Raw genomic sequence first — 24,170 nt, 5'->3', positions numbered from 1 at the left:
AAGTAGTATCCAAGAAATCTGGGGTAACAGTGGTCCAAAATGATGCAAACGAACTTATCCCAACTAAGACCCAAACGGGATGGAGGGTCTGTATAGACTATAGAAAGTTGAATACTGCGACAAGGAAAGATCACTTTCTTTGTCATTTATTGATCAAATGTTGGAAAGACTAGCCGGACAAGAGTTTTACTATTTTCTTGATGGATACTCCGGTTACAACCAGATCCCATAGCCGCTGAAGATCAAGAAAAGACTACATTCACCTGTCCATTTGGTACTTTTGCCTATAGACGAACGCCCTTTGGACTATGTAATGCACCGGCAACCTTTCAGAGATGCATGATCAGCATGTTTTCAGATATGATAGAACGATTTCTAGAAATTTTTATGGATGACTTTTCTGTTTTTGGCCTAACCTTCTTCGAGTGTCTGAATCACCTGCAATTAGTTCTAGAACGATGTAAGGAGAAGCACTTAGTTCTCAACTGAGAAAAATATCAGTTTATGGTCAAACAGGGAATAGTTCTTGGCCATGTCATTTCTAAAAAGGGGATTGAAGTAGACAATGCCAAAATAGATCTAATTGCAAGTCTTCCACCACCTAAATCTGTGAAAGAAATACGTTCATTTTTAGGTTATGCTGGATTCTATAGAAGGTTTATTGCCAACTTTAGCAAAGTAGCACGTCCACTGACTAATCTTTTGGCAAAGGATACCAAATTTGAATTTACTCATGAGTGCTTGGAATCTTTTGAATTTCTAAAAAAAGCACTTGCATCAGCTCCAATCATTCATCCTCCTGTCTGGTCTGAACCATTTGAATTAATGTGTGATGCGTCCGATCATGTTGTGGGCGCAATCTTAGGTCAACGGATAAATAAGCTGCCTATAGTGATATATTATGCAAGTAAAACCTTAAATGATGTGCAGCTTAGCTACACCACAACTGAGAAGGAGTTCCTTGCCGTTGTCTTTGCTTTAGAAAAATTTAGATCTTATTTGGTTGGGACCCACACCATTGTTTACACCGATCACTCAGCCATTAGACATCTCCTAGCAAAGAAGGATGCCAAGGCACGCTTAATCAGATGGATTTTGCTCCTTCAAGAATTTGACCTAGAAATTAGGGACAAGAAAGGCACTGAGAACATTGTAGCAGATCATTTATCCCGAATTTCAGTCGCACCATCTAGTGAACCACCCATCAATGAATCTTTCCCAGATGAGCAACTCATGTCTGTATCTACTGAACCTTAGTTTGCTGATATTGTAAATTATTTAGCCATAGGTAAGATACCTTCTCATTGGACTAAGCAGGATAAATATAAATTCTTTGCCCAAGTGAAGTATTTCATTTGGGATGATCCTTATCTTTTTAAACAATGTTCTGATCAAATTATTAGAAGGTGTATCCCAGATAACGAAGTCATGAATATTTTATCTTTTTGTCATGATCAAGCATGTGGGGGTCACTTCGCGTCTAAGAAAACTGCTGCTAAGGTTCTCCAATGTGGTTTTTATTAGCCCAATTTGTTTAAGGATGCTCATGAATATTGTAAAAGTTGTGCTCAATGTTAGAAAATGGGTCGAATCACCAAGCGACACATGATGCCACTCAACCCAATCTTGGTAGTTGAAGTTTTTGATGTTTGGGGGATCGATTTCATGGGACCATTTCCAAATTCCTTTGGAAATGAATATATTCTAGTAGCAGTTGATTATGTTTCAAAATGGGTAGAAGTAATTGCATGTAGAACATCCGATAGTAAAATGGTCATTAAGTTTCTTAAAAAAATATTCTCTCCCATTTCGGTATTCCTAGGGCAATCATTAGTGATCGGGGAACCCATTTTTGTAACCGACCTTTTGCAACATTGATGAAAAAGTATAATGTCACCCATAAATTGGCCACACCATATCATCCTCAAACTAGTGGGCAAGTTGAAGTGTCAAACCGACAAATCAAACAGATCCTGAAAAAAACTGTTAGTGCCAATAGAAAGGATTGGTCTTTGAAATTAATTGATGCACTTTGGGCATACCGAACGCTTTCAAGACCAATCTAGGAATGTCTCCTTATAGGATTGTGTTTGGTAAACCATGTCACTTGCCTATTGAGATAGAACACAAAGCCATGTGGGCCATCAAACAACTAAATACAAATTTGAACGACACTGGAAACCATAGGAAGCTTCAGTTGAATGAATTAGAAGAACTTAGAAATGAAGCCTATGAAAATGCAAGGATATACAAGGAACGAACCAAAGTATTTCATGATCAATCAATTATGAGAAAAACTTTCAATATCAGACAAAAGGTGCTCTTATATAACTCTAGATTACATATGTTTCAGGAAGCTTAGGTCTAGATGGACAGGACCATTTTTAGTAAAGAAGTCTTTTCACACGGAGCTGTTGAGATAGAAAACCCAAGTAATGGTGTTATCTTTAAAGTTAATGGTCAACGATTAAAACCATTCTTGGAATTACCTGTCGAGACTGTTGAAGATGCCATGGTTCTTTATGAACCAACTTATTCTGATTAAATTGCTTCGAGGTTTGGTCTGCTGAAGACATAAAACTTAGCGCTTCTGGGAGACAACCCAGCTTATTTAATTTCTAATTTTTTTTGTTTTCAGTTTGCTTAGGACAAATAAATTAGATAAACTCCATTAGGGACAATGTCAGTCAAGTTGCGGGGAGAGCTTGAACAAAATCAGGTGTTATCATTTCCTTTTCCTTCCACTATGAGTTATTTCTTGCATTTAATATATTAAAAAAAAATTGAAATAAATTAATCTAGAAAAGAAATAAGAGTAAGTTAGAAAGTATTTGCTAATAAATGTAGTGAGTCACGGAGAGATTAGCTGGTTAGACTCTTGGTGGCCTAGGTCATTTAAAGACTATTAGCACTTTCAATTGCACATGCACACTAACAAGGTAAAGTAGGTGTTAATTGTAAGGCCAATTAAGGATTTGAGTATTATTTAAATTAGATAATTTTCTCTACACTCCAATTGAAGAAATTTGAATTTAAGGAAAGAGCTACCTGCCTGAAATAAAATGCAAAACACAAGTAAATGTGGATTACCCTAAGCCTAGTAACTGGTCTCTTCACCTAAGTCAAGTGTTGAGATTCGCATCAAACGGTGGTGGGAAGGCCAGGATGCTCAGCAAAAAAAAAAAAAAAATAGTGTGAAAGCTACCTTAGTTCTTTGTTTAATCTGGGGTGTATAGAAAATTAATCGAACTAAGTTATGAAAAATGATACAATTGGCCTGTACAAGTTAATACTGAAATACTAAGTTAGTTATCACTCACACAAGTGCTATAAAACTTTAAGTGTACTCTAAGAAAGCTCCTAAGTAGACTGACTACCGATTCTAATTGAAGCTCATTACTTAGTAATACTAGAAAACTTCTTGAATTTCGATCTTAAATTAATTTGTAAAGGAAGATCTTTTTGGAATATGATCTTATTTTGGTACATTGCTAAGGGACTAGCAATGATTAAGTTGGGGGGTGTGATTTATGTCACAAATTGACATAAAAAGTATCAATTAATATCTAAATTATCTAACTTTATTAGAAATTGATACTTGTTATTATATTTTGCAGAAGAAGAGGTCATCAATAGAAAGAACAAGGAAAGAGGATTCCAACGGCGTAAATTTTATGCAAAACGGAGTTAAATTGATCCCAAAGAAGAATGAAGAAAAAGACTCAATTGGGTCAAACCCGAGTCAAATCAGGTCAAAATTGATCAAAAATCAATTGATTTGGTGATCTGGTTAGCCGCCTGTCCACAGCAACAGGCGCCTGGACCATGGACCCATCGGCGCACCATAAACCAGCCAATCAGCGAGTCTCGCTCACCGCAATGCATCGCGAGCCCGATCCACGCGCCGTCCAGGGCTCATGAGGAGAGAGAAGAAGGTCCGAAGGCAACCTGATAACTTCACATCACTCGATGGTCCGATCTTCTCTGATCAAGATCCAATGCTCCACATTTTTGCCATCGGACGGCCACCATCACAGCCGGTCAAGATCCAACCATATCAAGGAATTGCAAGAATCAATAAACACTAGGACAACACGGGATCCTTCTGCAGCGCGATCCAACGGACGAAATCTTTCAGCGCCTTGATCGGACGGTCCGCAATGCATCTGACCTGATCCCATCTCTACAGCGCGATCCAATGGCAGCGCTTCACCCAGATCGTGATCCGACGGCCCAGAATCGCTCCCGACTTGATTTATCTGATGAATTGGGTCCTTTAGATGAAGATCGGACGGTTGAAACAATTTCTAGGGTTTCTTGATGGATTTAAGTATTTTTTGAGCGAGATTTGAGCCCCTAAATCCCCCTAACAGTCCTCTAAAACCTCTTAGTCCCACATCTAAAGTTTTGAAAACCTTATAACCCCCAAATGCCTATAAAAAGCCCCCAAAGGCCCTTGTTTTAATGATTCTTGCTTTTCCAATCAAGCTTGTAACCCTAGATAATGGGGTTTTTAGCTTTCTTCTCAAGCCTCGAGCTTTGAGATTTTTGTAATAATTTTTTTTATATATAAAATCTTATTTTTATGCAATTTTATCTCTTTACATTATGTAATTTATTTTTCTTGCAATTAGGATAGTTTAATTTATGCAATTTAATTTTATGCAATTAGGTTAGTTTAAATTATGCAATTTATTTTTCTTTCAATTAGGATAGTTTAATTTATGCAATTTAATTTTATGCAATTAGGTTAGTTTAAATTATGCAGTTTAAATTTATGCAATTAGGATAGTTTAATTTATGAAATTAGGGTAGTTTACTTTTCTGCATTTAAATTTTGCAAGTAGATTTAGATCATGTCTAGCTAAGCATCCCTTCTAGGGTTTGCGATGAAGCTAGATCATGAGTAGGGGTTTTACATAGGGTTCTTTCTTTTTCTTAGGATTTCTTTTTCTTCTTCTTTTGCCATGAATTTTTGATGAACTACAGTTGGGTCAGAGTCCCTTCATAGTTCATGCTTGATTCAGTGCATAGGAGGAGAAAACCCTAAGGGATCCTAGTTACTACTCTCCTGTAAAGAATCTTGATGGGTTATCGTTGGACCTTAGTCCCTTCATAATCTATGCTTGGGAAAGACAAGAGGAGTAGTCGTTAGGATCAATAAAAAAAATTCTAGGTAGAATTCTCTAATCTAGATCTAGTGGATTCAAAAACCCTAGATCCTTAGTCTTATTGTCTTTAGCAAACAACTTTCGATTTTCGATTTTCGTTAAAGCTCGCTTGAGCATAGATTTGAAAATCATTTTTAAACCAAGTCTCTGTGGGATCGACCCGTACTCGCTGGTCGTGCTACTCTGCACACTGTGCACTTGCGGTTTTATAAACAAATTTTAAGATTTGCACATCACCCATCTGGACCGTGAGAACGTGGTAAGGCACGGTACACCACGCCCATGCATCTACTGGGCTGGCCCGCACCGTGGGCCTGGGTCAGGCCTGGCGGCTGTTGGGCTTCTTCACATAGGCTTCAACCTAACGCAACGAACCAACGTTCAGGATAACAACGCAGAAATTGCATCTCCACCAAGCCTATCACGGTCCAACTATAGAAGCCAATACAAAAATTTCCAGTAGAGGGAAGCCTTTCAGACAAGTGACTGAGACAGAAAGGAAGAAAAATGCTCCAGACAAAGAAGAACTAAAAACCTATCCAATGAACATTATGGCACCGGTAGAAGACCAAAACACAATGGGGTTACCAAACTCCTCAAACAGAGCATTGACCTACTTTAGATGCCTCGAGCCCACGGATAGTCTTGATGAAGTTACTTGCATCATCATTCGAAAGCTTGACACCAGATTTATGAGCCCAATCAATAATCTGATGTGGTTCAAATGAGCGAAGCAGCAGGTCTTGAGATGTCGGAGGAACGGAGACCCTCTTGCCCTTGCCAGACATCTCAATAACAGGTGCAGAGGCAGTCGGGGTGTCATCAAGATTCTTCTTCTTCCGGAAAGACAGGAGTTTAGCAGTAGCCACTCTTACACCCTGGAGAGCTTTAATGTCACGCCCTGAACCCAACACCCGGGTTGGATACGTGATGGCCGCACACTCCTTACAGCAAGCCCTAAAGAATATGCAAGGCCAAAATAAATCATTACAACCTTAACATCCATAATAATTAATTTCAATAAGAATTCATAAAATTTGCATAATTACAATTAACATTCCTTCAATCCTCTGATTAGGTATCAACGGTACTCTATCTATGCATCCGCTCACTCACAAATCCATACCATAGCCAACCATGGATATCTTGTAACTCTGAGAAGAAAAAGAAAGATGAAGGGTGTGAGCTTTACAGCCCAGTAAGAATTTCCATATCACACTGATATAATAATATAATCTAAAAATAAAGATAAATAATAAAATATAAAATCTGATGTTCCATGTCTAGAATAATGCAAATATCCATAAATTTTCTGTCTTGTTAAAATAGATGCATCATCATATGTTAATAAGTGAAACACTTTTATGCAACAATTATTTCATGTCTTATCTTTCATTTCTCTTTTCATAATCACATGATTTTTAACATTTTCTTTCTGGCTCTGGACTATCCAAGTCTATCCCTCAGTCATCATCCGGATCGAATCCACTTAAAAATCCTTTCAAGGCTGTCCCAAGATGAGCTCCTGACCGGCTGTCCCACGTATGAAAGCCCGTGAGAGGCTGTCCCAAGCATAAGCTCCTGGCAGGCTGTCCCAGGCATGAGCTCCTGGCCGGCTGATCCACCTGTAAGCCAGTGGGGACTATCCCAGGCATGAGCTCCTGACGGGCTGTTCCACATGACAAGGCTAGTCCATACCATATATCTCTTTCTTTTCATTTAATCATTATGTGTTGATTTCATCCAATCAATTCTGTCTTGCATTATGATCAATTCAGATATGTCATATCCATATAATCATGCCATCAATCTCTGATACATATATATTGACATAACATACTCATGCTCAAAATTAAATAACAATATCTCAGATATAATAAATTCATCGATCTCAAATCCGACGATGCAAAACCCATAATGCAAGACCAACAGTAAAGTAGCATATATATATAATAGTGATCATGTACAGGGATTTTTACTTTTACCGGTGACTAATCCAAACATAAAAATTAATACTCTTCTTTGATTTATAAATTTCTCTAACAAGATATTCCACTCGATATCTTATGCAGACAATCGTATTTCTTCATGACCCTGATCAAATATAAAAATCATATATGAAGAAAATTATCGATAATTAATCCTAATAACATAAATCTAGGACCTCTCTTAGGATTAATCAAAATTAAGATTTGTCTAAGTATCAAAATCCTCCACTGATCCATAAGACTTTTAGAGAGAGAAAATCCATGAAGAGAGAGAAAGTAGAGAGAGAAAGTGGAGAGAGAATCTTCGTATCCTTCAGATGAGGCAATCATGGTCGAGATCATCAGAGGTCCTACAGGATGACTTAATATGAATCAAGTGTTACAAATTTCAAATAGGGTCGGACTGAGATCAGATTTACTGCACAAATTTTGGAGCAATCTCAGATCATCTTATTTTCATATCAATTTTATCCTAGGATCCATGATGAAATCAGAGAGAGAAAGATACTATAGAGATAAAATCCATAAAGAGAGAGAAAAGATCTAGAGAGAGAAAATATAGAGAGAAAGTAAAGAGAGAAAGTCCAATTCTAGAGAGAGAAAGACTTAAGAGAGAGATGAGAGAAACTTCCTCTCACATGTATTTATTATTATTATTATTTTTTCTTTTTTCTTTTCTTTTTCTTTTTTTTCTTTTCTTTTTCTTTTTCCTTTTTCTTTTCTTTTCTTTTCTTCTTCTTCTTCTTCTTCCTTCTTCTTTTCTTTTCTTCCAGCGGCCTCCCTTGGCTGAAACAGGGGAAGACCGTGAGATCCCCCCCCCTCGGTGGCTCGAGCTCCGATGGAGTGGCGGCTTGGCCAGAGATCCGGCAACGACGGCCGACCATGCGAAGCCGATCGGCGATGGGGTTTGACCGGCGGCTTTTTTTTTTGAAAAATAGGGGATCCGTCCCCTTTCTTCATGATTTTCGACCATTGGCCGATCACCGGTGGCCAAGTACTCAAGAAAAGAGAGAGAGAGATAGAGATGAGGGTCCGGTCTCAGGGATGAGATGCCGCAACCGACGGCGTCGGTGGTCGAAAAAGGGAGAAAAAGGTTCTGACCGAACAGGGGTTTCACGTTTCATGGAATTTTCGATGATCCTGACGGCCGGCGAGGAGTCTAAAACCATGGGAAAGGAGAGGAAGGAAGAGAGGAAGGAGGAAAAGGGTTTACCTCAAGCTTCAGCAGCGTCGTCGGCTCCAATTTTCGATGAGCACGAGAAGAGGTTGTCGCGGTTTCTACGGAGAAAAGGAGAGGAATCGGGCTCAAAGATCACCGGTGGAGGGTCTTGAGAGAGGGAGAGACTTATTTATAGAGGTCCCTAGGGCTCCGATGGTCCTAGGACTCCCTTTCTATTCAAAATTCATCGGAGAAGAAGACTCCCAGCGAGAGTCTTCTTCCCGTTCTGTTTTTTTTTTTATTGGATTTGGGCTCTTATATGGGCTTGGTCCAGGGCCCAAATGGGCCAGGGTGTTACATTCTCCCCCCTTCAAATAATTGCATCCTCAAAATTAAGTTATGTTGTTTGAGATATCTATTTCAAAGTATACATTCTTCATGTCATTCACAAGCTTACGATAATATCATATATATATTATTTATTTCTCATGATCTTGTTATAACAAAAATTATTTGAAATTTTAAATTCATCTCCTCTTATTGATTTCTCAACTTTTTGAAGAACTGTAACATTTTGGACTTGTATTAATATACCACCGTTATTTATCTAATACATTCCACTCGAAATTCATAATTATCTCAGACTATCCTTGATAGAAAAATAAATAAAGATCAAACATCAGGCACTCTTCACAACCATCGATTTCTTTCTTCTCTTAACCTTCCAATAAATTTTATATGTAAACTCTCATTTAAGAAAACCTCAATCTTCTATATCAGTTCGAGTAACAATATTAACTTTTTTTTTTAAAAAAATATGAGATCTATGTCAGGACATTCTAAGTTTGAACTAATATCAGAACTATCAAGCTGTTAATAAACTTGAGATATCTAAAATTTCTTGACATTATCTACAATGAAGCAACCTACTGACAAAAATTATCTGGCTATGATCAGATTAGATCAAAATTTATAGCATCCTTTCATTATCAAAAAATTTCTTCCTTATTTACAACTAATGTATTTCATCATAATATTTTTTGATTTAAAATATTAATATTTCTAATCAATTTAATCCACCACGCTTTTGCTGCGTACTCTGATCTTAATTTATCAAATTATATAGGTCTATCAAAGATAAAATATTCTTGTATGTTAGATCAATCCAGGATAGATCCAACCTTCAAATTTCATATAAGACTTTGAGCAAATTTTTAAATTTTTTTTTTATCCTTACTACCTTTGGGTATAGCATATAAAAATTAAATCTTGATCCACTTCTTATGTTTGAAATCATTGTATAAGTTTCATCACTCTTCAAGAATCCAATATTTCTAGAATCAATTGGAGTTAACCTTAGATTTACCTTACAATCATTTAGATAATTTCTAAATCAATCTTTCTTTTTAAAAGAATTAATTCTAACTTGACAACTAGAAGAACTCAAGCCAACATCCTTAAGTAGAATCAACTTGATTATTTCTTATAGAGCTTCCTTCATCACAATCCTTAATATTAATAAATAAATCCATACAAAATCTTGTCCCTTGTATAAGTTATTCAAAATTTAACACTAGCGAGATGTCTTAGTTCAATTTAAAAAATCCAAACTTTAACTTGAATAATTAATACACTTCACCATCTTCAACAATCACAAAAAAAATTAAAAAAAATCTAATCCAAAGATGGTAATATGAATCATTAAGATTTCATCATAATCTATATATCATACTCTGACAAAATAAATTTTTTTCTCTAATTTAACAACAATATCAAAATACTTTTGAACCACTTAGAAAGGTAAGCTTTTGACTTAAAATTCAATACAACTTGAAAGATCAAGGAATCATATTCAAAATATGATATTTTGAGTAACCAAAGATTTCACCAAGATGCGTATCTCATATTCTCATAATAAAATTCGAGTATATTTTTCATCTAAGATTGAGTTTCATATATGACCTCTTATAGGTTTAGTGTTCAAAAATATTTCTCTCTCATATGATGTAATTTCTTCTTAGACCATATCCTAACTTCCTTCTAATAAATTTAAAATTTGTAATGCTTAGATAATTAACATCAAAATCAGAAAATTTATCATGATTTCTTTTCATATAAGTTTAGCATTCCAAAATCATCGAGTATATTCAACATAACATATCAATACCTCCCACTTCCTTCCAGGGTCAACTCTTCTTATATTCAGGCCACCCTACTAATTGAAATCCAAGATATAACTCGTCAATTCTATTATAGATATCATATGCCACTTATACATAAATTTTATCTTAATATCTATTGATTCGAAATCTAAATATTGAATCTTCTCTTTTATATCTATCATGTTCCTCATGATCATAACCTAAGTTTAAATATCACTAAAGTCATAATTTCAAATAATTATAATCTTAAGCTTAAATACCACTTAAATCATATTCTCTAATGATCATAATCTAAATTGTAATATCATTCTATTACATCCTTAATGATTATAACCTTAAACTCTGATATTATCTATCATACTCTATTGATTATAATTTCAAAGTTTTGATATCACTTATATGACAATCCCTAGTGACCTTAAACCTGAGCTCTAGTACTGTTCTGTCATATCCTAATCACTTGTATCATTATCTCCAAATAAATGTAACCTAAGCTCTAAGCTCAGATGCCACTCTGTCACATCCTACTGATCTTACATAAAGTTTTAATATCTCTTCATAATCTCTGGTGATCTTAAACCTAAGCTCTGATATTATTCTATCACATCCTAATCATTTATATCGTAATCTCCAATGATCATAACCTAAGCTCTGATACCATTCTGTTACGCCCCGAACCCAATACCCGGGTCGGATACGTGATGGCCGCACACTCCTTGGAGCAAGCCCTAAAGAATATGCAAGGCCAAAATAAATCATTACAACCTTAACATCCATAATAATTAATTTCAATAAGAATTCATAAAACTTGCATAATTATAATTAACATTCCTTCAATCCTCTGATCAGGTATCAACGGTACTCTATCTATGCATCCGCTCACTCACAAATTCATACCATAGCCAACCATGGACATCTTGTAACTCTGAGAAGAAAAAGAAAGATGAAGGGTATGAGCTTTACAGCCCCGTAAGAATTCTCATATCACACTGATATAATAATATAATCTAAAAATAAAGATAAATAATAAAATATAAAATTTGATGTTCCATATCCAGAATAATGCAAATATCCATAAATTTTCTGTCTTATTAAAATAGATGCATCATCATATGTTAACAGGTGAAACACTTTTATGCAACAATTATTTCATGTCTTATCTTTCATTTCTTTTTCATAATCACATGATTTTTAACATTTTCTTTCTGGCTCTGGACTATCCAAGTCTATACCTCAGTCATCATCCGGATCGAATCCACTTAAAAATCCTTTCAAGGCTGTCCCAAGATGAACTCCTGACCGGCTGTCCCACGTACGAAAGCCCGTGAGAGGCTGTCCCAGGCATAAGCTCCTGGCAGGCTGTCCCAGGCATGAGCTTCTGGCCGGCTGATCCACCAGTAAGTCAGTGGGGGCTGTCCCAGGCATAAGCTCCTGGCGGACTGTTCCACATGACAAGGCTAGTCCATACCATATATCTCTTTCTTTTCATTTAATCATTATGTGTTGATTTCATCCAATCAATTCTGTCTTGCATTATGATCAATTCAGATATGTCATATCCATATAATCATACCATCAATCTCTGATACATATATATTGACATAACATACTCATGCTCAAAATCAAATAATAATATCTCAGATATAATAAATTCATCGATCTCAAATCTGACGATGCAAAACCCATAATGCAAGACCAACAGTAAAGTAGCATATATATATAATGGTGATCATGTACAGGGATTCTTACTTTTATCGGTGACTAATCCAAACATAAAAATTAATACTCTTCTTTGATTTATGAATTTCTCTAACAAGATATTTCACTCGATATCTTATGCAGACAATCATATCTCTTCATGACCCTGATCAAATATAAAAAATCATATATGAAGAAAATTATCGATAATCAATCCTAATAACATAAATCTAGGACCTCTCTTAGGATTAACCAAAATTAGGATTTGTCTAAGTATCAGAATCCTCCACTGATCCATAAGACTTTTAGAGAGAGAAAATCCATGAAGAGAGAGAAAATTCTAGAGAGAGAAAGTAGAGAGAGAAAAGTGGAGAGAGAATCTTCGTATCCTTCAGATGAGGCAATCATGGTCGAGATCATCAGAGGTCCTACAGGGTGACTCAATATGAATCAAGTGTTACAAATTTCAAATAGGATCAGACTGGAATCAGATCTACTACACGAATTTCAGAGCAATCTCAAATCATCTTAATTTCATATCAATTTTATCCTAGGATCCGTGATGAAATCAGAGAGAGAAAGACACTAGAGAGATAAAATCTATAAAGAGAGAGAAAAAGATCTAGAGAGAGAAAATATAGAGAGAAAGTTCAATTCTAGAGAGAGAAAGACTTAAGAGAGAGATGAGAGAAACTTCCTCTCACATGTATTTATTATTATTTTTTTTCTTTTTTCTTTTTTTTTCTTTTCTTTTTCTTTTTCCTTTTTCTATTCTTTTCTTTTCTTCTTCTTCTTCCTTCTTCTTTTCTTTTCTTCCCGCGGCCTCCCTTGGCTGAAACAGGGGAAGACCGTGAGGTCCCCCCCCCAGTGGCTTGGGCTCCGATGGGGTGGCAGCTTGGCTAGAGATCCGGCAACGACGGCCGACCATGCGAAGCCGGTCGGCGATGGGGTTCGGCCGGTGACTTTTTTTTTTCGAAAAATAGGGGATCCGTCCCCTTTCTTCATGATTTCCGACCATTGGCCGGTCGCTGGTGGCCAAGCGCTCAAGGGAAGAGAGAGATGAGGGTCCGGTCTCGGGGATGAGATGCCGCAACCGACGGCGTCGGTGGCCGGAAAAGGGAGAAAAAGGTTCCGGCCGAACAGGGGTTTCACGTTTCATGGAATTTTCGATGATCTCGACGGCCGGCGAGGAGTCTAAAACCATGGGAAAGGAGAGGAAGGAAGAGAGGAAGGAGGAGAAGGGTTTACCTCAAGCTTTAGCAGCGTCGTCGGCTCCAATTTCCGGCGAGCACAAGAAAAGGTTGCCGCGGTTTCTACGGAGAAAAGGAGAGGAATCGGGCTCAAAGATCACCGGTGGAGGGTCTTGAGAGAGGGAGAGGCTTATTTATAGAGGTCCTAGGGCTCCGGTGGTCCTAGGACTCCCTTTCTATTCGGGATTCATCGGAGAAGAAGACTCTCGATGGGAGTCTTCTTCCCGTTCTATTTTTTTTTTTTTTTTATTGGATTTGGGCTCTTATATGGGCTTGGTCCAGGGCCCAAATGGGCCGGGGTGTTACATTTAACCCGTTGTCCTTTGAGAATGCTAACAGACGCAATTTCAGACGTGATCGGAGCAGGAGGCATGGGCGCCTCAACCACCTCGACCGACGCAGCACCATATACCTGTGAGACGTCGAGGAGCATTGTTTCTGAGGAGAAAGTGGGGTCACTGGGGCCTTTAGACCCTACATCCAAGCGAACCTGAGACAGGAAGGGAGGGTGCGACCCAAAAGAAATGCCAGCACACGGACCTGGAAGGGACCACCTGCGTCCTTTGAAAGCCACGATGGACGAGCGAAAGGTGGTGACATCTGAAGAGACCAGGTGTTTAAGCCCCGTACAATCAATGGTTGCTGATCGGTTCCCCAGCAAGGATAGAAACCTCGGCTCTCAGGCTAAAAGGGTCAGATCGATGAGAATGCAGAAGAGTAGGGGATCCGATCCAAGGCGGAGACTTGGAGATTGCCAGGCAGTTGGAGGGATCAGAATTTGAATTCAAAAAATTTGCTTCCCTCAAAATGTCTCTTTCCTTTTTCAGCTGTAACTAAGATACAGATTGAAGCATTATGAACTATCACTGCAGAACGATGAGATGTTCTGCTTGACACGATTTCAAACAGGTACCCTTCAATTCAGCAAGCTCAACAACTGCACCCAACATCACAAGGTGCAAGTATTTAGCAGAATCTAGGCAAGAAGAAAGAACTTCGGAATCTACAGACAACACTTTTTTGTTTTTTGGGTGGCGAGGGAGGCAAGTAGCCACACAGATTTTATTAAGGAAAAACAGGGGAAGAATTTACAAACACATCAACTTTTATCTTCATGAGAATCTGCAGATACTTGTCCTTTAGACTCTTATAGTCATACACATTTAAAAAGATTAATGTATCTATGCAAGTATATCATCATGAGAATCTACAGATATTTATTCTTTAAACTCTTACAGCTATACACATTTAAAAAGATTAACATATGCTAGTATATCAACTTTTATTATCCTCAAAAAAGAAAAAAGTATATCAACTTTTATCATATTATTCTGAACTATTTCCTCTCAAACCTCCCCTTCACCCAAAATATCATGAAATATTCACTAGGATGTGAAAGTATTGGAAGGAGACTAGAACGCACCTCAGCTGTCTCAGATCACCCTTCCTTAGAGGAAATATTCAAACTTCATGCATGTTGGACCATTAAGCCGTGACCTCAGCCCATGATCCCTGACATGTTCTTCCAAGCATACTGAGGATATGTTCACCATCAGGAAAGCCTTTGTTCAATCCATCTGTCCCCACTTCTAACCCAGTTCATGATAATGGGGATATGCAGAACCTTTAAGCGATCCACCTCAGTCTCTGACCCTACATGCAGCTTCTCCACTAATTCATTTGGCATGTCATCAAGCACCAACTTTTGGAGATGTATGAGGGTTTCGATGCCAGTGGGCACCATCTTCAACTCTCGGCATCTCACCACAAATAGCTCATGTAAGTTTACCAGTGCTCCCTGCTTTATTTCAATGCTCCTGAGATGGCCCATGTCCTGTAACCGGAGTAATCTGAGCTCATGGAACCATCCTGCATCAAAATCCAATTTCTGCTCATCATATACTTCTAAAAGAACAAGATATACTAGTTTGGGCAACAAGGAGAGCGAACGAAGCGAATTTTTTCCAATCCCAGATGATTGCAGTGTTAGATGCGTGAGGTTTGTGAGGGAATTAACCCAATGAGGCAACACCCTCCCCTCCAGCTTACCATACAAACTCAGCTTTTGAAGCAGGGGCGGTGGTGGTTCTAGAGATCCCAACTGCAATGTCTCATGCCAGTGTTTTCTTTCAACAACCAAGTGACGAAGGTGTTTCATCTTCAGTATGGACTTAGCCAGCTTAACACAATGCATGTTTCTTACTTCTACAATTTCTAATCTTCTCAAATGTGTCAAATTACTCAGGCCTTTTATCATGTCTTCGTTTGCCACAACAGCTTTCAGTGTCTGTAGGCGCTTCAAATTCTGTACTGTGTCAAGAATTTGCACCCCACTCGTGCTATCTGTGTATCTTGAAGTTTTACCTTCAAATTTTTTTGCCATAAGGTGCTGCAAGTTTTCCAGACTTGTTATTCCCCATGGCAAGTTCTCCACATGAGTGTGCCATGCATCCAAGTATTCTAGGCTCCGCAACTTACCAATTGCAACGGGAAGCTCTATAACTCTAGTCTTCCGAATACACAAGTAGCACAGGTTAAAGAGATCGACGACATCGCTTGGTAGTCTTTCAATAGGAGCTCGGTATAGATTCAAAACCGTCAATAGCCTAAAGTTGGAGAGCAGGGAAGGGGCCAAAACTGATGAGAAGACATGGAAAGATCGAAGTTTGGGCATCTTTTCGTTCAATTGGGATCACCCCTGCTTCCAATTATTGAAAGACTCTGAACTCTATTTTGCAGCATCCCTCCTGCATCAGTGTCATAGATCTGGTGGAAATTCTCTTCTCTTGATCTAGCCACAATCAGGTCCCTCATAAGAAGATGCATTCGAAGGCGGCTCACCCTTCCAAATTCATTCCTCTGTCACCTGGAGCACAGATTGGCTAACAAGTTGGTTGAGGCACTGCTCTGCCGCCTTCTCTGCTGTGCGCTCTGCACCTTCCCGTACAAATCCTTCTGCCACCCATAATCTGATCAAAGATTTTCTTTTGATGACATGGCCTTTCGGAAATATGCTGCAATACAGGAAGCAGTTCTTGAGTTGATGCGGTAGGCCATCGATGCTGCGGTTTAAGTTTGCAGAGATCTTGAGGAGATTCAGGTTCGCTCTTGTTGGGTGGATGTCTGGCCTGGACACCACCTTCCAAGACCTTTTCAGTACCATGTGATGCAGCAGGAAGAAAGAAGAAACAAAACAAAACAATTAAAATACGTGGATCAGCCACAAAAGAGCTCGCCTCCACGGGGCATGCAAACTTCACTATGAAAAAAAAAATTTTACAAGAGGAGACCTCACCCTCAATCTTTGTACATCCAATTCTCTCTCTCTAAAAGTTTCCCTCTCAAAAGCTCTCTTTCTCTGAAGACCCCTAAACCCCTGAAGTGTCTGGCGACCGCTATCCAGGAGCCTCCTACTCCTTCTCTCTCAGCAACACGCACTTCTTCCTCGGTTCCGTACGGCGTTCATAGTGCAAAACCAAACCCCACTGCCTCTGTTCCATGTACAGGGCCTTTTATAGGCCTTAATCACGACTTAGACCATGATCAGGACTCCTTAATCAACCCAAAAAATGTCCCAAACCGTCATATCAAGACCGGGAGTCACCTGGGCCCTCCGATCACGCTTCGGTCCACGAAAGAGTGCCGTGGACCGTGAGAAACACGTGGAAAATGCTCATGCGGCTCACAGGCCCACCCGTAGACCACCCGGTCCACGATGGACCGGAGAACAGGGCCCAGGCAGGGCGCCTGGGCCTGGGCCGGCCCGCGCCTGTGCACGGGCCAGCGTGCGGGCTGGGCCGCCCGCCCACCTGGGCCGCGGGCTTGGGATGTGCGACCCGCGCCTGGGTCGCACGTCGCGCGACGCTGCCTACGGCCATGCCGCTGCCGCCGGCCGCGGCCGCCGGCGGTCCTCCGCCGCCTCGGGTCTCATGCCGACTTCAAAAGCTCGTATCTCCTCCATCCGAGCTCCGTTTCGGATAATCTTGATCTCGTTGGACTCCATTTTTCGCCGCGAACCTCGCTGTGGGGCTGAATCTTGAGGCGTCAAATCCTAACAGCTCTCTTCCCCCATGTTGGACCATCAAGAATGCTCTTCCATGCCATCTTTGTCTCTTCGGTCCGTAAGATGTGCCTTGACATAGACACTAAAGCCAATGGCAAGCCATCACACTTCTCCACTATTCTTCTAGCCAAGCCCTCCAGTTCTGGAGGACAGCTTCCATCGTTATCTCTCCCAAATGCTTTCTTGCGGAACAGTGTCCATGCCTCGTATTCTTGCAATGGCTCAAGTTTCATAACCCGGATATCAACCGCCGCTGAAGCGACTTCCTGGTTCCGTGTGGTAACGACGACTCTGCTCCCACAACCATTATCGAACAACGCACTACCAACATCATCCCAAACTTCTTTATGCCACACGTCATCCAAGACAATTAGGTACCTCCTAGGATACACGAGTGACTTGAGTGTCTCCACGAGTCCCCGGGAAGGAATAGAATCCAGGCTGTGCGGATGATTGTCCTGCCCTCTCTCCGGGTGCAGTGCCAATATGATTCTTTTGAGCAGGTCATGGGCGTCGTAACTTTGAGATACAGAAACCCATGCACGACAGCCGAAGTGGCTGACGACCATCTCGGCTCTGTACGCAGTGGTGACCAGGGCGGTCTTGCCTGGGCCTCCCATACCCCACACGGAGATCACGGGGCGCTGGGACTCCGCATCCATTAGCCATCTCATGAGCAGATCTGTGTGCTTATCGAACCCCACCATCTCCTCTTCCTGGATGAAATGTGCTGATTCTGCGAGATGCAAGCTTTTGTTCGAACTAGGCGATCCTCCTGTCATCCTAAAGCCGTATTTTTCTTCAGTTTCTAAAAGTCGATCAAGCTCTTTCCTGATATTTTCTAGATCATTCAAGAGATGATGCAAGGCCTTGGTGTTCTGTGGACCGGTGAAGACACTGTAGAGGTGGCTCTTGAGTGTGCTCCGGCTTTGCGCAGAAGTTAGATAGGTGAACTCGTCGGCAAGGATGTTGATATCGTAAGCGATCTCCCTCACTTGGTTCACCCAGACGCCCATCAGTTCGTCGTTGGCTCTGTATTTGTCGGCATAACTTAGAAAGGCCCGCATCAACTCCAGATTCCTCATCATTCCACGAATTTTTTGCTCAAGTTGTCGCAACGATGCGGCCTGGGAAACCACCCGTCTCATTGCTGCCGACGTGAAGGTGGAAGCTAGCTTTTTGATCAAACAAACAACCAAAATCTCCGCCATGCCGCCTCTCTCTCTACTTGCTTGTCTGAGGATTTTTTTTTTGGGAGATGTCTTAGAAGCTTTTATTGTAGAAGCCGATGTAAATGTTGGCAAGAAAAGGCTCTTTTTTTTTTTTTTTTGGTAAAATGGTAGCTTCAGTTTGAAATTTCCAAATAAACTCGGACCGTGGATAGGAATAGCAATATATACAATGTGAGACGGATCCACTAAAATCCATATCTGTCCCATAATTAAAAATCTCATATCATATCCATCCCGTACCACTTCAAATTGAGTCAGATGAAGTAGATGGCATGGACCGGGTCAAATAGGATAGATAAGATGGGTTGGATCGGATCATGTAAGTTACCTATCTTACAAATATTTTAAAATAATTATAATATCGAAAGAAAGGATTCAAATTAAGGTTGCATTAGATTTGGTTTAGAGTGAAGTATATTTTATCTATAAACTATACCCATCTCTGAGTTTAAATAGATCGGATAGAATCCATCCCATTCATGAGGTCGAATTGGATATGGTATCCAATAGATTTCTATTGCAGAACCTATATCTTCATCAAATTATTGGCCCTGCATCTATTCCCTGTCCGCTTTCGTAAGTTTCTTGATAGCAAAGTGATGTGTTGTCTAATTGCCTACACCATATGCAACCCATTACGATCATCGGTTTTTAGTTCACGACCATAAGTGCACGGCGTGTATGCAATAAAAATTCCAAAGGAGGTCCTAGTTTTTTAAAAGAATTTCAATGCTATTTGGTTGGATGCAATATCCTTTGTATGATTTCCAAAAGGAGAGATTATCAGATAGATTTAGCCTACAATAAATACGGTAGACGAAGTCAAATGAGGCGTACAATAATTTCTCCTTCGGAACCTTCTCTGCATCTGCTAAACTTCTGCTGGCTGGTCGATCGCATGCCGCCATAGGAGGCCGGGATAAGAACACGAGATCTTGTGCAAAACAAGAAGTGGACACCATGCCACCACAATACAATGTACCATCACGGCCATGAGTCAAATCTTATCTCAAATTTTAAGTACTTGAGGACGAGATTTGGGAGATTGTCACTACATGACTTGTGGTTCTCCAAGGCCCCATTAAAATCTCATCCTCCAGCCATTTCTCATTATTTCTCTGCTACAATTTACTTGACTAAATAAAATTTTACTAGTGTTTGTATAAGGACCTAATTAAGTTCAAACTTGCCCTTGGTTCCATTTAGCCAGAATCTCACCCATCCCCGTTCTCCAAAAGCTGTTGCATTGTTATGAGATTCGTCTCGATGCATCGACGGAGTCTAGGCCAAATAAATCCAAAATTCCTTATGCCTATCAATAAGCAAATCATGCTACCCATCACTTATTACCTTAATCAGAATTTCGGGTATCTTGTATTATAACAGAGGCACAAGCAAGCACCTTCAACATATACAGGAAGCAATTTACATATCCATATTCGATACATAGATTTTTTGGTTCTTATAAATTGGCACTTAATAATTAATGATTAGATAAATTCTAAACATCTCTATATAATTTGACTTGATATTTTTTATAGATTGATTGGTGTCAACGGATCTAGTTGGTAGAAGTAGCAAGTTTTTGAGAGCTGTTATTGATAACCTGGATTCGAGATGCAGACGTGCTACTTAAAAATTTATCATATCAATTATTTGGGTGAAAGCCAAAAATTGATTTCTATAATCCTAAAAATATAGTACTACTAGTTAAACATAAACTTACTCTTCCAATTAATAAGTATTCTTTATGTTAGCTTAAAATATTGTATTCCATTTTTTTTCTTATGAAAAGGGACAGCCGATTTTTGGAGCAAGTGCAGGTGCAGCGATGAATGAGCTGGGCGTCTTTTTCGGACATAAACGGTGGAAGTTGACGTTTAATATCTTGTTAGCAGACTTTAAAATCGTCGCAGATGGTTTCACATTGACTGGTTCTATCGGAGGAGGGGGGAAAAATGAAAAAAAATTGTAACGTGCTGCCTGACTTTGGACAGGTCTTGCGAGATAGGTAGTCAGATGGCTTATTAATGAAAATTTTGAAGCCTTCTCATCTTATCCTGGAAGGGAACCCTGTACTCCTTGAAGTAGTCGTGCGGCTTAATTTTTGGCTATAACTACTTTCTATGTCAATATCTATCGTTGGAGAATCAAACTATCTCTTCAGTCTTTCAAGGTAAAAACATATTTATAAAAAAGTTTATAGTACCATAGACTGTATGACGTAATATGTTGCTAGTCATAGAATCTATTTTATGTCGGCTGTCAAGGATATCCCTATTGATTTGTTCGATATTTTTAGATAGCCATAGATGTATTCTTTCGAGAATAGTTTAATAAATTTAATCTATCAAAAAAAATGGCTTGTGATAAATAGTTTTTAAAATCAGACCAGTCTGTTAGTCATTGCATACACAAATGATTTCTTATAAAATCCAAACCAGCTGAACAAACCTTATTATATGCCACCGTAAAAAAAAAAAAAAAAAAAAATCATATGCTGCAATGATGGATGGTACAGATGATTTTTCCTAAATAATAGTGGTGGCAAGGGCGCTGGAGATGATTTTTCCTATTGGTTGGCTTTGCTTCCCACTTCTTAGATACGAGCATGCTAGGAACTCGTAACAAATCTCATTGCTAGGGATAGATGCACGGGCATACCATCACCATCAAATTAGATAGAAAAAAGGATGATCAAAAGAAAATAATGGTTGCATAGATCCAGATATTTTGATCTTCAAGAATTTTCACTATTATCACAATATCCATTTAAAAGAAGATAGATGGTATAGAATAAGATATAGCTGGGACTACAGTTGAAGTAATCCACTATTATTGCTATTCGTAAGGATAGAGTTCTATTGGTAAAAAGTATGATAATAAAGATAAAAAAATTAAAGATAAGCCGGATTCAATGATGCATCAAAAGATCTCTATTTTAGGATTACAAAATAATATTTATAAATGATTCTTATCTACTACTAAAATAGACGTCACCATTTAGCATGGACATTTGTCCTGGCAAATTTCCACCACTTGAACCACTACTGTCATGTGTGGTAGTTATTTTCCCTGTCCTCCTAAATTTTGACTAGTTATACTACTCCTATATCCAAGGTAGTGGTAAGATAGATGTAATTGCTTGTTGGTCTGTGCCATGTGGTCCATTGCGCAGGCCAATTACCTTCCTTCTTGTCCTAAGCTGACAGCTCTCGCTTCTTGGGGTCCATGCCACATTTATTTTGCCTGCACCCTTCATGTTTGGCCTTCACTTTTCTCGGTGTATCAGCCCTTGGATCACAATCATTAGTCTGGATATGGTGTAAACAATGCTCCTCACATCTCATTAGTCTATGATCAGGAGAATGATAGGATGTGTCTAACATGACATCCAGCAGCCTAATTTTGAACTAAATGGATACCATTCAACTTGGTCGACTTGAAGATTATGGAGAATCTAGTAACAATGAGACATAAAATTGAACAATGGTGGAAATCAAAGAGGATCTAGCAGTGGTAAAATTCATCATTGTGTTTGCCCCCCTGGCATATGGACTTAGGATATGTACTAGCCAGAGAAAATCTTGTGGCATCAATCTGGTGGGTTGCCTCCTAGGCCTTGAAATAGGGATGGCTAGTACTGCAACATTGAAACACTACCCCCATCCATTAAGTGACTAGTTCTACTATCAAGAAATTGTGTTAGTGTAGTCTCACTAACCTTAGCAACCTTTTGAATTGAGATGGCAAGTTTCAAGCTTGAACATGTAAGGACGTAGTTTTTTTTTAAAAATTTCCCTCATGTGAATCTTAAAGCAAAAGAAAAAAAAGAAAAAAAATGAAACCTTACGCATTAGGCACGTGAGGCGGAAGAGGCCTCTCGGAGGAGTCCTCTTCGACTCCGATCTGGAAAGGGATCCTAGGCCCATTCAAACTCCAGCGAGGCCCTAGGATCCATGCCTATAAATTCCTATCCTATCTTCCTCAATACGCCACCTAACTCCTCAGTCAATCGCCAAAGAAATCATGGGTTTAGGGGGTCCTTTCCATCAAACGATTTCTAACGAACAACCATCAATCAACCACTGGAGTTGAGATAACAAACTTTTATCCTCTTCTATTTTCTAAACTTTAGGGAGCTTTTGATGGCCGGATTAAGTCGCCGGCCATCGAATTTCATAGGGGTCCGGTCTTCCCCTATTTTGTTCCTTCTTTTCCTTCAGACGGATTGGCTGCAATAATTGGATGCAACTTTGCCATGGTCGCCGAGGACTAGAGCCATCATCGCCGATGCCGATAGGTCACCACTGGTCATGGGCACTGTCACGAGGGATGGCTGGCCTCAAAGTTTCTCCTTTCCGCTCACTTGTTTTCATGAAAAAGAAGAAAGAAGAAAAAAAAAAGAAAAGAAAAGAACAAAAAAGGAAGAGTTTTCTCTCTCTTCTCTCTCCTTTCTCTACCTTCTTTCTCCACTTTCTCTATGAGTTTCTCTCTCTATTTTTTCTCTCTAAATTTTTTCTCTCTCCTCATGGATTTTTTTTCTCTTAAAATCTTATGAATCAATGGAAGGTCCAGATACCTAAGTAACTCGGATCAAATGGTTGATCCTAGGAGGGATCTTGGACTTATGATGTTAGGATCATTTATCCTAATTTTTCATCATTCCTAATCATCTATGATTTTTATATTTAATCCTGATCATATAAAGGTACGATTGTTTGCACAAAAAAATATCAAGCAGAACACTTATTTTCAAGTTCATAGATCGAAGAGTTCATCGATTATTATGTTTAGGTCCATCCCCAATAGAGAAGGATTCTTACACACAAACACCTATATATATATTTACTTCTGCATTGTATGATTTTGATTTCTCGTGACCAATTTTGATGGATATGTGATTATCGCTATGACTACTTTTACTTTCTACATATGTTTAATGATGGCTTTTCGGATAGTTCGGATTGTGATACCGGCTATTGAGATTTTTGAAAAGAACATAATATGATACAATATTTTCTTGAGAGATTTAATAAAATTGATGATCAAGAAAGAGATGTTTGGACTAGTTGTTGGAGTTTCATGATTTCATGCATGCAAAATTTTTCAAAATGAGTATGCAGCAAAATTTAAAAATTTAGATTAAATCTAATTTAATCTAAGCATGCATAAGATCAAATCTTAAAATGATAAACAGAATCATCATATGTGAGATAGAATTTAGATACAGAAATCAAATAGAAAAAAATAAATAAGATTCATACTTTGGCACGAATCAATCTTCACCATGAACTGATGATCATGGATGTCTTTCAAAAGTTTCTTGTATCCGCATAAGCGTCTGATCTTTACGGATATTCACACGAAATTCTGATCTAATCAGAAGCTTTTTGATCTCATCGGGATACTAGCTTCCTTGCAGAGATCGCATCTTGATAGTTGAA

General features: G+C 39.0%; 1 pseudogene; it reads right to left on the bottom strand.

Moving 5' to 3' along the window:
• Positions 1 to 14,625: 14,625 nt before the first annotated feature.
• On the bottom strand, positions 14,626 to 18,815 carry LOC105036885 (disease resistance protein RPM1-like; annotated as a pseudogene).
• Between the last annotated feature and the right edge of the window lie 5,355 nt (positions 18,816 to 24,170).

Source organism: Elaeis guineensis, chromosome 1 (genome assembly GCF_000442705.2).
Source record: "Elaeis guineensis isolate ETL-2024a chromosome 1, EG11, whole genome shotgun sequence".
In the NCBI taxonomy this organism is placed as follows: Eukaryota; Viridiplantae; Streptophyta; class Magnoliopsida; order Arecales; family Arecaceae; genus Elaeis; species Elaeis guineensis.
Note: the sequence above shows the minus strand (reverse complement) of the source record. Positions and strands in the feature narration are given on the sequence as shown.